This window comes from Podarcis tiliguerta (assembly GCF_965153285.1).
Source record: "Podarcis tiliguerta genome assembly, chromosome: 2".
Taxonomy (NCBI): domain Eukaryota; kingdom Metazoa; phylum Chordata; class Lepidosauria; order Squamata; family Lacertidae; genus Podarcis; species Podarcis tiliguerta.
Genome location: NC_139535.1, coordinates 109,689,066 through 109,703,987, shown reverse-complemented (window position 1 = coordinate 109,703,987; position 14,922 = coordinate 109,689,066).

The following is a 14,922-nucleotide window of genomic DNA, read 5'->3' as shown; positions in this document are numbered from 1 at the left end:
AGACTTGATCTCCTTCTGCAGGGCATGTAAGACAGAGCTATTCCACCTGGCCTTCAGTTTGAATTAGCCTGATCCTCTATTCCCTTTTCCCTTTCCTCTTCTATGAAGAAACCCTTTCTGGGACCCCACATTTAAATTCTTATTCACACACCTCCTTGCTGGCCCTAGTAATACCAACTTGGCCAGTTAGCCTGGTGATTATTCGATGTCTACTGACTGGGTCCCCCCCCCCAAAAAACAATGACCTCTGAATTTTTGAATGTTATGGATATTGATGCTGCATTTTATGTTGTATTATATGATGTTTTATGCTGTTTTCAAGTCGCATTTTAATCAATGTTTTAAATTTGCTGTTAGCTGCCCTGAGCCCGTTTTTTAAACTGGGAAGGGCGGTGTATAAATAAAAATTTATTATATTATTATTACAAAATCTCAGTAGATTTACTGAAATACATGTTGAGCTACTGATTATCTGGAAAATACCTTTGAAAATGAGTCATAGCTACTGGTATTTGGCCTTACGTTTTTATTTATTTTTAAATCCACAAAAAAATCAGAGTGAACGCTGCCCAAAGTCGCTCCTCCAGCTGGTTGACTCAGTGGAGTCAAAGCAGAGCCAAAATCAGGTTGGCAGTTGTGTTCAACATGCGCTGCAATCAACAGGGGAATCGGCTCTGTTCCCTCTGCCAAAGGATTTTATATTGTCTGCAGGAGTCATTCCTAAACTTTTTGCAACGGTGGAAACCTATATCTTTGCAAATAAATTCCAAATGGCACCTTAGATCTCCTCCTGGGTACTTTTCCTTACAAGGCAACTGACCTTACACTTTGTACTTTCCTTGCAAGAAAGCTGCTTTTGGAGTTTTCTGCCATTCCAGAACATGGTTGGTTAGTGCTTGCTTGAGAACAAGTACGCTCAATGTGTGAGAGAGAATATCTCTAAGCACTGGGGGAAAATGAACTATGCGCTAACATGCAGGAGTGCTCCTTATGCAGGATATTCTGATGCTTCAGAAAAGTTGTTATAGTTTTTACAACACAAGCAGTTTATTCATAAAAAATAAAACATTTTTTAATGCCTCTGAACAAGGATATGCATGTGTTTATACCTAGGTGTAGGGACATGGGTGGCACTGTGGCCTAAACCACTGAGCCTCTTGGGCTTGCTGATCAGAAGGTCGGCGGTTCGAATCCCCTGGGGTGAGCTCCCGTTGCTCGGTCCCAGCTCCTGCCAACCTAGCAGTTCAAAAGCACAGCAAAAAAAGTGCAAGTAGATAAATAGGTACCACTCTGGCGGGAAGGTAAACGGTGTTTCGGTGTGCTGCTCTGGTTTTGCTGTTCCATTGCACCAGAAGCAACTTAGTCATGCTGGCCACATGACCCGGAAAAACTGTCTGCGGACAAATGCCAGCTCCCTCAACCTGTAAAGCGAGATGAGCGCCACAACCCCAGATTTGTCTGCGCCTGGACTTAACTGTCAGGGGTCCTTTACCTTTTTTTATACCTAGGTTTAAACAGCACTTCTATGGGCCCCAGTGACTGGTCTAGGAGAGGCTTGGGAGACCTGTGGACCTCCAGATGTTGCTTGTCAACAGTTTCCATCAGATCTCACCATGATGCTTGGTTTAGGAACACGGGAGACTATAGAACAGCTGAAGCTAACTTTGTATGGACCTGATCAGTGTCTTAGATGGGAGACCACTGGGAACTTCAGGGGGGGTGGAGTGGAAATACAGTCACTATAGTGTGTGTGTGTGTGTGTGTGTGTGTGTGTGTGAAGAGCAGTCCGAGATAGACAGATTTTGTGAAATCTACACACAGGTACCAGTCCCCAGCCTGTACAGGTGCCAGAATCTTTCTGACTCCCTATCACACATGTCAGAGTGTGGCTGTGGGGTCGTTCCAGTGCTGCCCATTTTCCACACCAGCAGTGATCTAATTACACAGAAATTAGTGGTGAGAAGAATCATTTCGTTTTATAGCACCAGGGACCAAGCTTGCAATAAATCAGAGAGAGAGAGAGAGAGAGAGAGCGCTTTTGAGGTAGATGAGAACCAGCAATCATTGTATCTTCTTAGTAGGAGTGCCATTTAGGAAGGACAGCTTGGCATTTCCTTCAAAACTGCATTATTCTGTCTTCCTGGCTATCTCATAACTTCTATATCCTAATTGACTGTCGCTTGTGACAAATAAATATGTCTATGTATTAGGTCTGTATGCCAAAGACACAAATCCCTTTAGGAACACAGGAAGCTGACATATCAAGTCAGACCATAACTCCATCTAGATCAGTACAGACTGTCTACAACATGACTTGCAGTAAGCTTCCAGAGGTTTAGATTGGAGGCATTTCTAGTTCTACCTGGAGATTCTGGGGATGGAACCTGGGACCTTCTGCATGCAAAGCAGATGCTGTCCCACGGGTGGTGCTGTGGGTTAAACCACAGAGCCTAGGGCTTGCCGATCAGAAGGTCGGCAGTTCAAATCCCCGTGACGGGGTGAGCTCCCGTTGCTCGGTCCCTGCTCCTGCCAACCTAGCAGTTCGAAAGCACATCAAAGTGCAAGTAGATAAACAGGTACTGCTCTGGCGGGAAGGTAAACGGCATTTCCGTGCGCTGCTCTGGTTCACCAGAAGTGGCTTAGTCATGCTGACCACATGACCCGGAAGCTGTACGCTGGCTCCCTCGGCCAATAAAGTGAGATGAGCGCCCCAACCCCAGAGTCGGTCACGACTGGACCTAATGGTCAGGGGTCCCTTTAGCCTCTACCTTTAAAAAAAAAGGCCTCTACCTTTAAAAGCAATTGTCAGTAATTATTCTAATTGTCTACTTTCCATGGTATCAAAAACCCACTCAAGTGTGGGGAGGACAATTCATCCTTTCCTCGTGTTTATGGAATTGGAGATGAGGGAGTAAGGAGCAAATGGAAGATAGTGAGCGGACCCCTGGACCAAGGCTCCAACTTACTTTCTTTGCATTTAGCTACTTATGCTGGACTGGGGCTACTAGTCTGGCCAGGAAGTGAGACGCAATGCTAGAGCAATGTTACATCAGTCACTACATTAATTCACAAAGAAAATGATCTATTGAGAGATCTGTCATTACTATTTGCTGGGGTTCTGGAAAGATCAGCCATACCTGAACCAAGACTGATTGGCCCCTTTTTTAAAATCGGGAGCAGAGAGAGGGAGATTGGGCTTTGATAAAACTTCTTTGCTCCTAAGAGGAGCCTATCAGAAGGGTCTGCTCTTCCCGTAAATCATTAAGGTGCCCAACTTCATGGCTGAAAGGGAGGAGGGAATACAGCTCTCCTATACTTCTTTCTCCAATGCCTTGATCCACTTTGACCCCAGCAGCTTTCTGGGTGACATTGTGCAGACGCCTTTGTAAATGTACACAGCCTTCAGTTTGACAATGTCCAGATTCATCTCCATGCAGAGATAACAAACCAGATACAGTTCATTCGCCTGACCTGGAAGCACTTTGGAAGCCCTTTCCTTCCAAAGACTCCTGACTAGGGAGAGACGAATTTGTCAATGTCTTTTTCTCATTTGTTCCCATCATAAATTCAGCTCTCCACATTTCCACGTCAGTTTGTGAAAAAAATCTAATCCTCATTAAAATTCATCAGCATTTTAATGCAAATTTCTCCTGATATACCTTTTTGTATGTGATTTTGCCAAATATAATGCATTTTTGTACATCAGTTCCACCATGTATGTATTTTTATGCAGGCTTTGTCCTAGTATATGCAGCCTGGTACATCTCACTTGGCTGGAAAACTGCATTGCAAAATTCAGAGAAGTGCAAATTTTATAAGATGGGTATGTTCTGGTTCATGTCTTGTTTCAAGTGTGAATGAGTGTGTATATGTTCCAATATACAACTTTAAAGTGCAGGAAGTAGACAAAGCATCTAGACAAAGCAGTACAGTGGACCTCGGGTTACATACGCTTCAGGTTGCATACGCTTCAGGTTACAGACTCCGCTAACCCAGAAATAGTGCTTCAGGTTAAGAACTTTGCTTCAGGTTGAAAACAGAAATCGTGCTCCGGCAGCGCAGCAGCAGGCCCCATTAGCTAAAGTGGTGCTTCAGGTTAAGAACAGTTTCAGGTTAAGAACAGACCTCCGGAACGAATTAAGTTCTTAACCCGAGGTACCACTGTACTAATCTTGAGAAAGTATCCATCCCCCAGAAGTCTTCCCAAGGCTGCTTCTTGCTGGCAAAACCTCATCTCCTTCCTCCCTCCCTCCCTTCCTTCCTTCCTTCCTTCCTTCCTTCCTTCCTTCCTTCCTTCTGGACTGCAGGGAAATCTATTTTGCAATGCACGTCACAAAACTGGACCCTATGAAAAAAGGATTTGGCATGCTCATTCCCAAATTGCGCTCCCTCCCACGACACACAAATCTATATTTCTTTCTCAAATGTAGCTTTCTCAAATGTCTCTCGCCCAGCACATAGGAGCAGAACTGAAGCGGTATAATCCAGCACATCCTGTCTGTGTCTATACCTTTTCTTGCATCTACCCACCATCACATTGCAAAGAAGGAGACTTGGGCTGTTTTTTGTGGCTCGTCATAAGCAGTCTGAGCTCTTGGCTTCAAGGAACAGCCGGGAATGTCATTAGACAAATTCCTGTGGCAGCAGTTGGGGAATGGTTCTTGCACAGGCCAGTCAAGCAACGTTCTCTCCAGCACCGTGATTTCACTGGGGAACCAGCCAAGACTGGATGGGGAAGGGAGAGAATGTTGACCTGTCTCCCAGCTTTGCTTTCTCTGAGTCATAAACATAAACTGACGCCAACCATCCATCCAGCCTTCACTGGGAAAGCAGCAAAGCAGAAGCCTTGTCTACTGGCAGCTACTGCAGCATCTTCCCCTGCCCCCTTCCTCCAGCACTCAGACTCTCCCCACACCCTTGCCCCAGTGTTACATCCCAGCATCGGCCTCTTGGGCATACCGTGGGACACAGATACATTTCATTATTTATTTACTTTGTTATTTGTTTATTGCATTTATAGCCCGCCTCGTGAAAGTGAAAGCTGGACCATAAAGAAGGCTGATCGCTGAAGAATGGATGCTTTTGAATTATGGTGCTGGAGGAGACTCTTGAGAGTCCCATGGACTGCAAGAAGATCAAACCTCTCCATTCTTCAGGAAATCAGCCCTGAGTGTTCACTGGAAGGACAGATCGTGAAGCTGAGGCTCCAGTACTTTGGCCACCTCATGAGAAGAGAAGACTCCCTGGAAAAGACCCCGATGTTGGGAAAGATGGAGGGCACAAGGAGAAGGGGACGACAGAGGATGAGATGGTTGGATAGTGTCCGCAAAGCTACCAGCATGAGTTTGACCAAACTGTGGGAGGCAGTGGAAGACAGGAGTGCCTGGCGTGCTCTGGTCCACGAAGAGTCGGACACGACTAAACAACAACAGCCCACCTCGTAGCCAAAAAAAAAGGGCTCTCAGAGCAGCTTACAAAAATCAGCTCTAAGACAGTCACTAAGACAGGCTCACAATCACACACAAGGAAGAAGTAACAGAAGGGAGGAGGGGGAAGCAAACACAAGTTCTTTAAGTTGCAGTCAATGCCCATGGCAGTTGTGGCTTTTTATTAATTGTAGTATTAATGCTTTCTGTTAGCCAGATTAGCAGGAAGTTTGGGGGTGACAGCCTTGTGGAGGGTAGTCTGAGAAAAAATCTCTAGAGACTTGTGTTTTTGGAATATCAGTTTGTGCAGAGGAAAAGCAGGGAAGCATCCAGATCGTCACCAGTCCCCCTTCTGCCTCCCAAATACAGTGGTACCTCGGGTTACATACGCTTCAGGTTACATATGCTTCAGGTTGCAGACTCCGCTAACCCAGAAATATTACCTCGGGTTAAGAACTTTGCTTCAGGATGAGAACATAAATCGTGCTCCGGCGGCGCAGCGGCAGTGGGAGGCCCCATTAGCTAAAGTGGTGCTTCAGGTTAAGAACAATTTCAGGTTAAGAACAGACCTCCAGAACTAATTAAGTTCTTAACCTGAGGTACCACGGGAGCCACCAAGCCAGCTGCAAAACTTAACCTGTTTTCCTTTCTCCCCACCACCCTCTCCTAATGCTGGACCCCAAGGACATTCAATAAAGAGGAATGTTGGCGGATTCAGGACAGGCACAATAAAGTTGTTATTCACGCAGCATGTAGTTGAACTATGGGATTTGTTCCCACAAGAGGCGGTGATGGCCACCATCTCTGATGGCTTGAGTAGATTAGACAAATGGAGGACAAAGCTGTCAATGGCTTCACTGCAGGAGGCAGCATGCCTCTGAGTACCAGTTGCCTGAGAACAGCACTGTTACAGTCAGGTACTGTTTGCAGGATTTGACCTGGTTGCCCATCCTGAGAATAGGATGCTGGACCAGGGAGGCCTTTCAGTCTGATCCAGCAGGGCTTTTCTTATGTTCTTCACTGCCTACTTGCCAGTTCTCACACTGTTTTTCTCTCTAGGCACACACAAACACAGGGACACACTAGTCTCTCTGCCACCATTTGATACTTTGGCTAGAAGGTATAGCCAGCAGTGAACAGCCATCAAAAATATGGACATGAATGACAAGATATTTCTCCAATTGTTTTCAATAGCTGTTCATATATACAGTGGTACCTCGGGTTACAGACACTTCAGGTTACAGACGCTTCAGGTTACAGACTCTGCTAACCCAGAAATAGTACCTCGGGTTAAGAACTTTGCTTCAGGATGAGAACAGAAATCGTGCGACAGCGGCGGGAGGCCCCATCAGCTAAAGTGGTACCTCAGGTTAAGAACAGTTTCAGGATAAGAACGGACCTCCAGAACAAATTAAGTTCTTAACCCGAGGTACCACTGTATATTTAAGAAAAGACCATCACACTTGACAATCATTAATATTAAATATTATTTATCTCTATACTATAGTCACACTAGTCCACCATCATGCTGTTTTCATTGGTTTTCCCCTTAGGTTCAAAAGGCAGTGATGGGGGAAAGACAGAGCAAGAAGAAAAATAAAAGGGATGTGTGTATGGTAAATGGCTAGTGGGGGCATAGGGAAGGCAGGGGGAGAAGTGTTTTTTGCGTTTGACAGTTTTAGTCCCCTGTTGGCAGGGGAAAAGAGAGAGGAGGAATTGGTGAAGGGGCAGGTGGAATTGGGTGAGGTTGAAAATGGCATTTGGATGAAGGAAGGGGAAGAAAGCTAGATAGGGGTGAGAGAGGGGAGAGGTTAAGGACTCTGGTGAGATGATGGAAGCAAGCTGGAGAGGAGGAATGATTCATGAGGGGCAGATGGGAGTGGATGGGGGTTGAAAGGGGCATTTACAGTGTTGTGGAAGAGCAAGAAGGGGGGACTGGGAGAAAGAAGGAGAATACCTCAGTGTCCCATCTTGCTGTACTCAAACATCTCTGTTTCCCATTTCTCAGCTGCCTCATATGAGAGAGATAAAGGATGCAGAGCCCTCAAATATTCCATAGCTCCTTCCCACAGTATATTTCATTCCTGGCACCGTGTGTTGCCTTCAAGTTCCAAATTCAATGTAGTGATTTAAAACAGATATTTCATTAACAACAAAATATGTACACCGTACATCAACTGAACTTAGTTACTGAGCCCTCTAACTGAACGAACTTATGAACAGTGTGGTCTGTGAGCAGGGAGGAGTTGAAAATAGGAAGAAGTTGAAAAAAGGAGGAAGGAGGAGGCATGGAAATGAGGGTGAAGAAATGAGGGTGTTCTTTAGCCAACAGCAATTTACAGAGCCATAAAAAAGAAGAGAATCCCTGCCCCCAGATTTACAATCTAGAAGTTATGACACAAAAAGAAAAAGGAATAGGGAGGGAGGCGCAGCAACAAGTAATCCCAAAGACATTATTAAAGTTACAAAGTTCTTATAATAATCAAAGAAAGTAATAGCTATTAAGCTTTTACAGCTGTGAATGAAATTAAATGTATGCAGATTTTAAAGTGTCTATTGAGTATTTATTTATTTTCAGACTGTATCTACTGCTCGGTTGTAATGAAGGAGGCTAATACAGTGGTACCTCAGGTTAAGTACTCAATTCGTTCCGGAGGTCCGTTCTTACCTGAAACTGTTCTTAACCTGAAGCACCACTTTAGCTAATGGGGCCTCCTGCTGCTGCCGCACTGCCGGAGCCCGATTTCTGTTCTTATCCTGAAGCAAATCTCTTAACCTGAAGCACTATTTCTGGGTTAGCGGAGTGTGTAACCTGAAGTGTATGTAACCCGAGGTACCACTGTATTTGTAGACAAGCTATTACCGTTGAATTGGAGCAAATGTCAATCCACAGAAAACCGAATTGCAGTTTGCTCCAATTCAGCAGCAAAGAGAGGGTTTTCTCAGGGATGAGCCCTAACACTGGCAACCATCATTGTTGTGGAGAATTGGTGATAGTTCTGGTCCCATCTACACAGTTAGGTAGGTAACTGATGCCTTCCTGAGGTTGTTGGGCTTTGAGTCCCAACAGCCCCCGGCCAAGATGGCCAGTGGTCAGGGATGGTAGGAGTTGTAGTTCATTTCCCCAACAGTGGTATATAAAGGTAAAGGTAAAGGTACCCCTGTCCATACGGGCCAGTCTTGACAGACTCTAGGGTTGTGCGCCCATCTCACTCAAGAGGCCGGGGGCCAGCGCTGTCCGGAGACACTTCCGGGTCACGTGGCCAGCGTGACATCGCTGCTCTGGCGAGCCAGAGCCGCACACGGAAACACCGTTTACCTTCCCGCTAGTAAGCGGTCCTTATTTATCTACTTGCACCCGGGAGTGCTTTCAAACTGCTAGGTTGGCAGGCGCTGGGACCGAACAGCGGGAGCACACCCTGCCGCGGGGATTCGAACCGCCGACCTTTCGATTGGCAAGCCCTAGGCGCTGAGGCTTGTACCCACAGTGCCACCCGCGTCCCCCTACAGTGGTATATACTGACTGTCAATAAAATAATAATAATAATAATAATAATAATAATAATAATAATAATAATAATAATAATAATTTATTTATTCATTCATTCCCCGCCCATCTGGATGGGTTTCCCCAGCCACTCTGGGCGGCTTCCAACAAAACATTCAAAATACATTAAAACTCCCAACAGACTGTGATCCCATTAGACTGGCCAACTCCCAATAGACTGCGATCTACTCACAAAGTTAAAGGCTGGTTGTTTAGCTTTTTTTAGGGGAGCCAAACTTGTTGAGCTTCTTTGGGTGGAGCCAGTGATCTACCAGTGATCTACCACAGACGTCTAGTGATCTACCGGGAGGTCACGATCTACCTGTTGGACGTGCCTGCATTAAAACATCAAACATTAAAAACTTCCCTAAACCTTCTCAGATGTCTTCTAAACAGCAGATAGTTTATTTATTTGACTTCTGATGAGAGGGCATTCCACAGGGTGGGCGCCACTACCAAGAAGGCCCTCTGCCTGGTTCCCTGTAACTTCGCTTCTCACAGTGAGGGAACTGTCAGAAGGCCCTAGCGCTGGACCTCAGTGTCCAGGTTGAATGTTGGGGGTGGAGACGCTCCTTCAGGTATACTGGACCGAGGCCATTTAGGGCTTTAAAGGTCAGCACCAACACTTTGATTTGTGCTCAGAAACATACTATAGTTTCAGACAGGGTTGTTTCCCAGCTGTACCTGGAGATGCTGGAGATGCTGGCGATTGAACCTGGGTTATTCTGCATGTGAAGTATCCTGCCAGTGCCACTGTGGGGTTCTGGGTGTAGAAACCTTTGATTTTGGCATGGGTGGAATGTACCCTATTGTACAGAATCATATATGTTGCTCTGTGCATGAATGAATGTCTCATGAATGAAAACAGCATCAGAGTAAAAAAAGAGTTTGCCTGCTCCTGTTCTCAAGGAAGATGTCAGAGACTGAGCCTGGACCCACGGCTGCCTGGAAAACTTGGACTGCGCCACTAAGCTATGGTCCTCTTAGAAGATCTGGAGCAGCCATCACAGGTAAAGCCCCACAAACAAAACCGTTTTATCACCTCCGTGGTGACACTTCACACACTTGGATATCAGTTATGAAGTAACAGATTATATGAAGATGATATTTCCAGTAATGGGTGTCTGAGCAGAGTCCCAGCTCCCTATCAGGAAGATGAGCACGAGGGTGTTTCTAGGATTATTAAACACTGATGACATCTTTCTTAGTGTGAAAGATGTGTTGGTTGCTAGGGATACAGATTGGTCTGAGAGGAGGATGGTGATTGGTTCAAAAGCTGCTGATGTCATAAAGGCACTGGGAGGTCATTTGAGAGGCTCTCGCCCAGGTGAAAGATTGTGAATTTCACGTGCCTGCACACACAACCATTTTATGTGCCTCAGCATGTCTTCCACCCACAACAGGAAAGAAGTTCAAAAGGAGAAAAAAGCTATGGCCTTTCCAGATGGGTAGGATTTTTTTTTCTGCAGGTATATTATGCAATACAGTCGTACCTGGGTTTTCGAACAGCTTAGTGCTCAAACGTTTTGGCTCCTAAACGTCGCAAACCCGTAAGTGACTGTTCCAATTTGCAAACTATTTTTGGAAGCCAAATGTCTGACAGGGCTTCTGCGGCTTCCGATTGGTTGCAGGAGCTTCCTGCAGCCAATCAGAAGCTGCACTTTGGTTTCCAAATGTTTTGGAAGTCAAACGGACTTCCGGAACGGATTCCGTTCAACTTCCAATGTAGGGCTGTGTTATGTACTGAGTTGAATGGGATCCAAAATGCAGCAGTCTGATTGGTCCTAGAACAATAGGATCCAAAATGCTTTGGAGAAGGGACGCGGGTGGCGCTGTGGGTTAAACCACAGAGCCTAGGGCTTGCCGATCAGAAGGTCGGCAGATCAAATCCCCGTGACGGGGTGAGCTCCCGTTGCTCAGTCCCTGCTCCTGCCAACCTTGCAGTTCGAAAGCACGTCAAAGTGCAAGTAGATAAATAGGTACCACTCCGGCGGGAAGGTAAACGCAACTGGACTTAACGAACAGGGGTCTCTTTAGCTTTACCTTTAGTAGTGGATTTATAATGGACCATTCACCCATCATTTCACTTTATTAGTTGTTTTGCAGTGCTTCCCCAACACTAATGCATTCTTGCCATCTGGAGGGTGAAAGCAATCTTGCCATCTGTAGCGCAACAAAAGTGGGACAAATATTAAACCTGAATATGTGTGGCATTTAAAAGTTACAGGGTTTCAGCAGGAAGCTACGGGACATGCTCTTACCAGAGATAAAGCAGGATGTTAGCCCCAAAACGTCTGCTGGCACAAAGTGTATAAACTGTTCCTGTACCATCATCAGCCCAAATCATCAGCACACAATAAAAAGTATGGGAGGGGAGCGTAGTACTGACTCATCTGGCAGTGTCCCAGACCTCTCCCTCCACAATAAATGTTGCTCCCTGGGCTTCAGAGAGGCTGAGAGCGAGCAGAGCCCACAGTGTACAAGATTAATCCATTCCTGGGGTTTTGCCACTCCCTACCTGGCGCTGTGGGTAAAAGCCTCAGCGGCTAGGGTTTGCCGATCGAAAGGTCGACGGTTCGAAACGCCGCGGCGTGGTGAGCTCCCGTTGCTCGGTCCCAGCGCCTGCCAACCTAGCAGTTCGAAAGCACCTCCGGGTGCAAATAGATAAATAGGGACCGCTTACTGGCGGGAAGGTAATCGGCGTTTCCGTGTGCTGCGCTGGCTCGCCAGATGCGGCTTTGTCACGCTGGCCACGTGACCCGGAAGTGTCTCCGGACAGCGCTGGCCCCCGGCCTCTTAAGTGAGATGGGCGCACAAACCTAGAGTCTGTCAAGACTGGTCCGTACGGGCAGGGGTACCTTTACCTGAGTCTCAGAGGGACGCGGGTGGAGCTGTGGGTAAAACCTCAGTGCCTAGGACTTGCCGATCGTATGGTCGGCGGTTTGAATCCCCGCGGCGGGGTGAGCGCCCGTCGTTCGGTCCCAGCTCCTGCCCACCTAGCAGTTAGAAAGCACTATTAAGTGCAAGTAGATAAATAGGTACCGCTTTATAGCGGGAAGGTAAACGGCGTTTCCGTGTGCGGCGCTGGTGCTGGCTCGCCAGCTGCAGCTTCATCACGTTGGTCACGCGACCCGGAAGTGTCTGCGAACGGCGCCGGCTCATGGCCTCTAGGGCGAGATGAGCACGCAACCCTAGAGTCGGACACGACTGGCCCGTACGGGCAGGGGTACCTTTACCTTTACCTGAGTCTCAACCATCTCTTTTTTTATTATTCTCACCCCAGTCTCCTTGGAAACTTGCATCTTCTCTTCAAGTTGCTGATTGTTCAGCCCAGCCATGCCTGTCCCCACACTCCTCTTTCTGACCTTCTTCTCCCCACAGCTGCAGCCAGTTTATCTAACAGGATGTCTAATTTATGTCCAATACAAATGCGTGCAAACAACAACTTATCTATTTTAGCACCTTGCATTAAACTTTCCCTGGGGAGAGATAATAAAACCTTCAGTTGCCTGCTCTCCCTCTCTCTCTCTCTCTCTCTCTCTCTCTCACACACACACACACACCCACCCAAAAAACCCACCCTCTTTTCTCCTCAGTTTGTGGCTTCCATGAACATTAGGATTTTCGCCACAGATAGAAAGCAGATCCCACCTGCCCCAGTACGAGATAGCAGCAGATTGCTCTTTTATCTGTGTGTGTCTGTCTAAACAACCTGCGTCTTGTCACCTCGGAGGGAAAGCAGTACCAAGCAAGGTGGCAAATGCACAGTGCAGGGCCCATAAATCGAGCAGGTTGTTGCTCCCAGCCTGGGAAGGAGAAATGAGCATCGCATTTATGAGAAAGCAGCACTCATACACACACACACATGCATACACGCACACGGTCAAGAAGAAATCCCAGTTAGGGCTGACTGCTGAAAGGCCTTGTCATGCTCCACACACACACACACACACACACACACACACACACACACACCCTTGAGAGAAGCAACCAATGCGGACACTAAGTGAGGCCTGTCTCCCAAGGGCTGTTTAGCATTCTGGTTGCGCACACCACCGGCAAGGAGCGGGCCAAGCCCACTCAGATTTCACAGCACGTCCGCAAGTCATTGGCAGGTTTAAAGCCCTACAAAGGCAAAGCCTGAACGAGGCAGTGATGGAGTGATCGAGCGCACAGCCATACATGCCCAGGCACATATGAGAGCAGAATGGATGCATGCAGCAGCACGCTGATGTAGCCCTCATGCTCTGTCTCTTTGGGTCTGACACAAATGCACAATGGCATACCCTCCAACATTTCTCCAATGAAAATAGGGGCGTCCCATTCCATAATGATAATTTTACTACAGTGGTACCTCGGGTTAAGTACTTAATTCGTTCCGGAGGTCTGTTCTTAACCTGAAACTGTTCTTAACCTGAAGCACCACTTTAGCTAATGGGGCCTTCTGCTGCCGCTGTGCCGTCGGAGCACGATTTCTGTTCTCATCCTGAAGCAAAGTTCTTAACCTGAAGCACTATTTCTGGGTTAGCGGAGTCTGTAACCTGAAGCGTATGTGACCTGAGGCGTATGTAACCTGAGGTACCACTGTATTTATACCCCACACATCTTATTGGGTTGCCCCAGCCACTCTGGGCAGCTTCCAACATATATAAAAGCACAACAAAACATTAAACATTTTAAAAACTTCCCTATACAGCATTGCCTTCAGACAGCTCCGGGAGGGGGTTTGTGGACAACTCCATACTCTCCAACATTTCTCCCATGAAAATAGGGACAGCCTAAGGAAAAGCGGGACATTCCAAGATCAAATCAGAAACCAGGACGCCATCTCTAAATCAGGGATGTCTCTGGAAAATAGGGACACAGATGAGACGCATAAATGGCACACGTGTATTTTAATGGCAGGCTCATTTTGAATATATTTTAGAATTTTTGTTTGTTATTTTTGCTGTTTGATACAGTTTCGTTTCTTGGCTATATTGCTGCTGCTATTGCTCTGCTTTCAGATTTTATGGCCATTCCTGAACCTCTCAGGATACAGGGCACTTCCAGATAGTCACTATTTTCAGGTGGGATTCAGCCACGAACCACAAATTCAGAGCACACAGTTAAAGTGAATTTGGTACTCTAGAGCAGCAAACCAACTTCCTTGTAAAAAAAACAGGAAAGTGACAAGAAAATGCACTGGAAAGTATTGGATAACATTTGCCTGACACAAGGTCGCCTAGTCTCCCTGCAAACAAATCAGGAGGAAAGCTCAACAAACAACCAAGGTCATATAACCACCCTGAAAACTTTTGTGCAAACAACTGAGGACCAAAGCTCAGCAAACAGGTCATCTGAAAGCAGCTGCAGTTGGTTCAAACGTGAAAGAAACATCATGAGCACAAGTAAGGAAAATGGTTGGCCACCCGCTTTCTAGTTACCCCCCCAGCAATTAAAAGAAAAGACATTAAAAGTTGGATCACCTCTTGCTTATGAGTCAAGGAGGTGCAAATCAGGTACCGTATTTTTCGCTCTATAAGACGCACCAGACCATAAGACACACCTAGTTTTTGGAGGAGGAAAACAAGAAAAAAAATATTCTGAATCTCAGAAGCCAGAACAGCAAGAGGGATCGCTGTGCAGTGAAAGCAGCAATCCCTCTTGCTGTTCTGGCTTCTGTGATAGCTGCGCAGCCTGCATTCGTTCCATAAGATGCACACACATTTCCCCTTACTTTTTAGGAGGGAAAAAGTGAGTCTTATAGAGCAAAAAATACTGTAATTCCTTCCCCATCTAGGGCTGGGGGGGGGATTGATAAGGACAATTTCTTAGCCATTTCACCCACATTTGAATTGGCTGTTTTGTTTTGTTGGGGAAATTAAAAAGGAGGTTCCTAGACTGGAGGTTACCCACACAGAAACCCACACAGAAAGGAAAAGGATGCAGGCTGCAAGTGAAAAGATA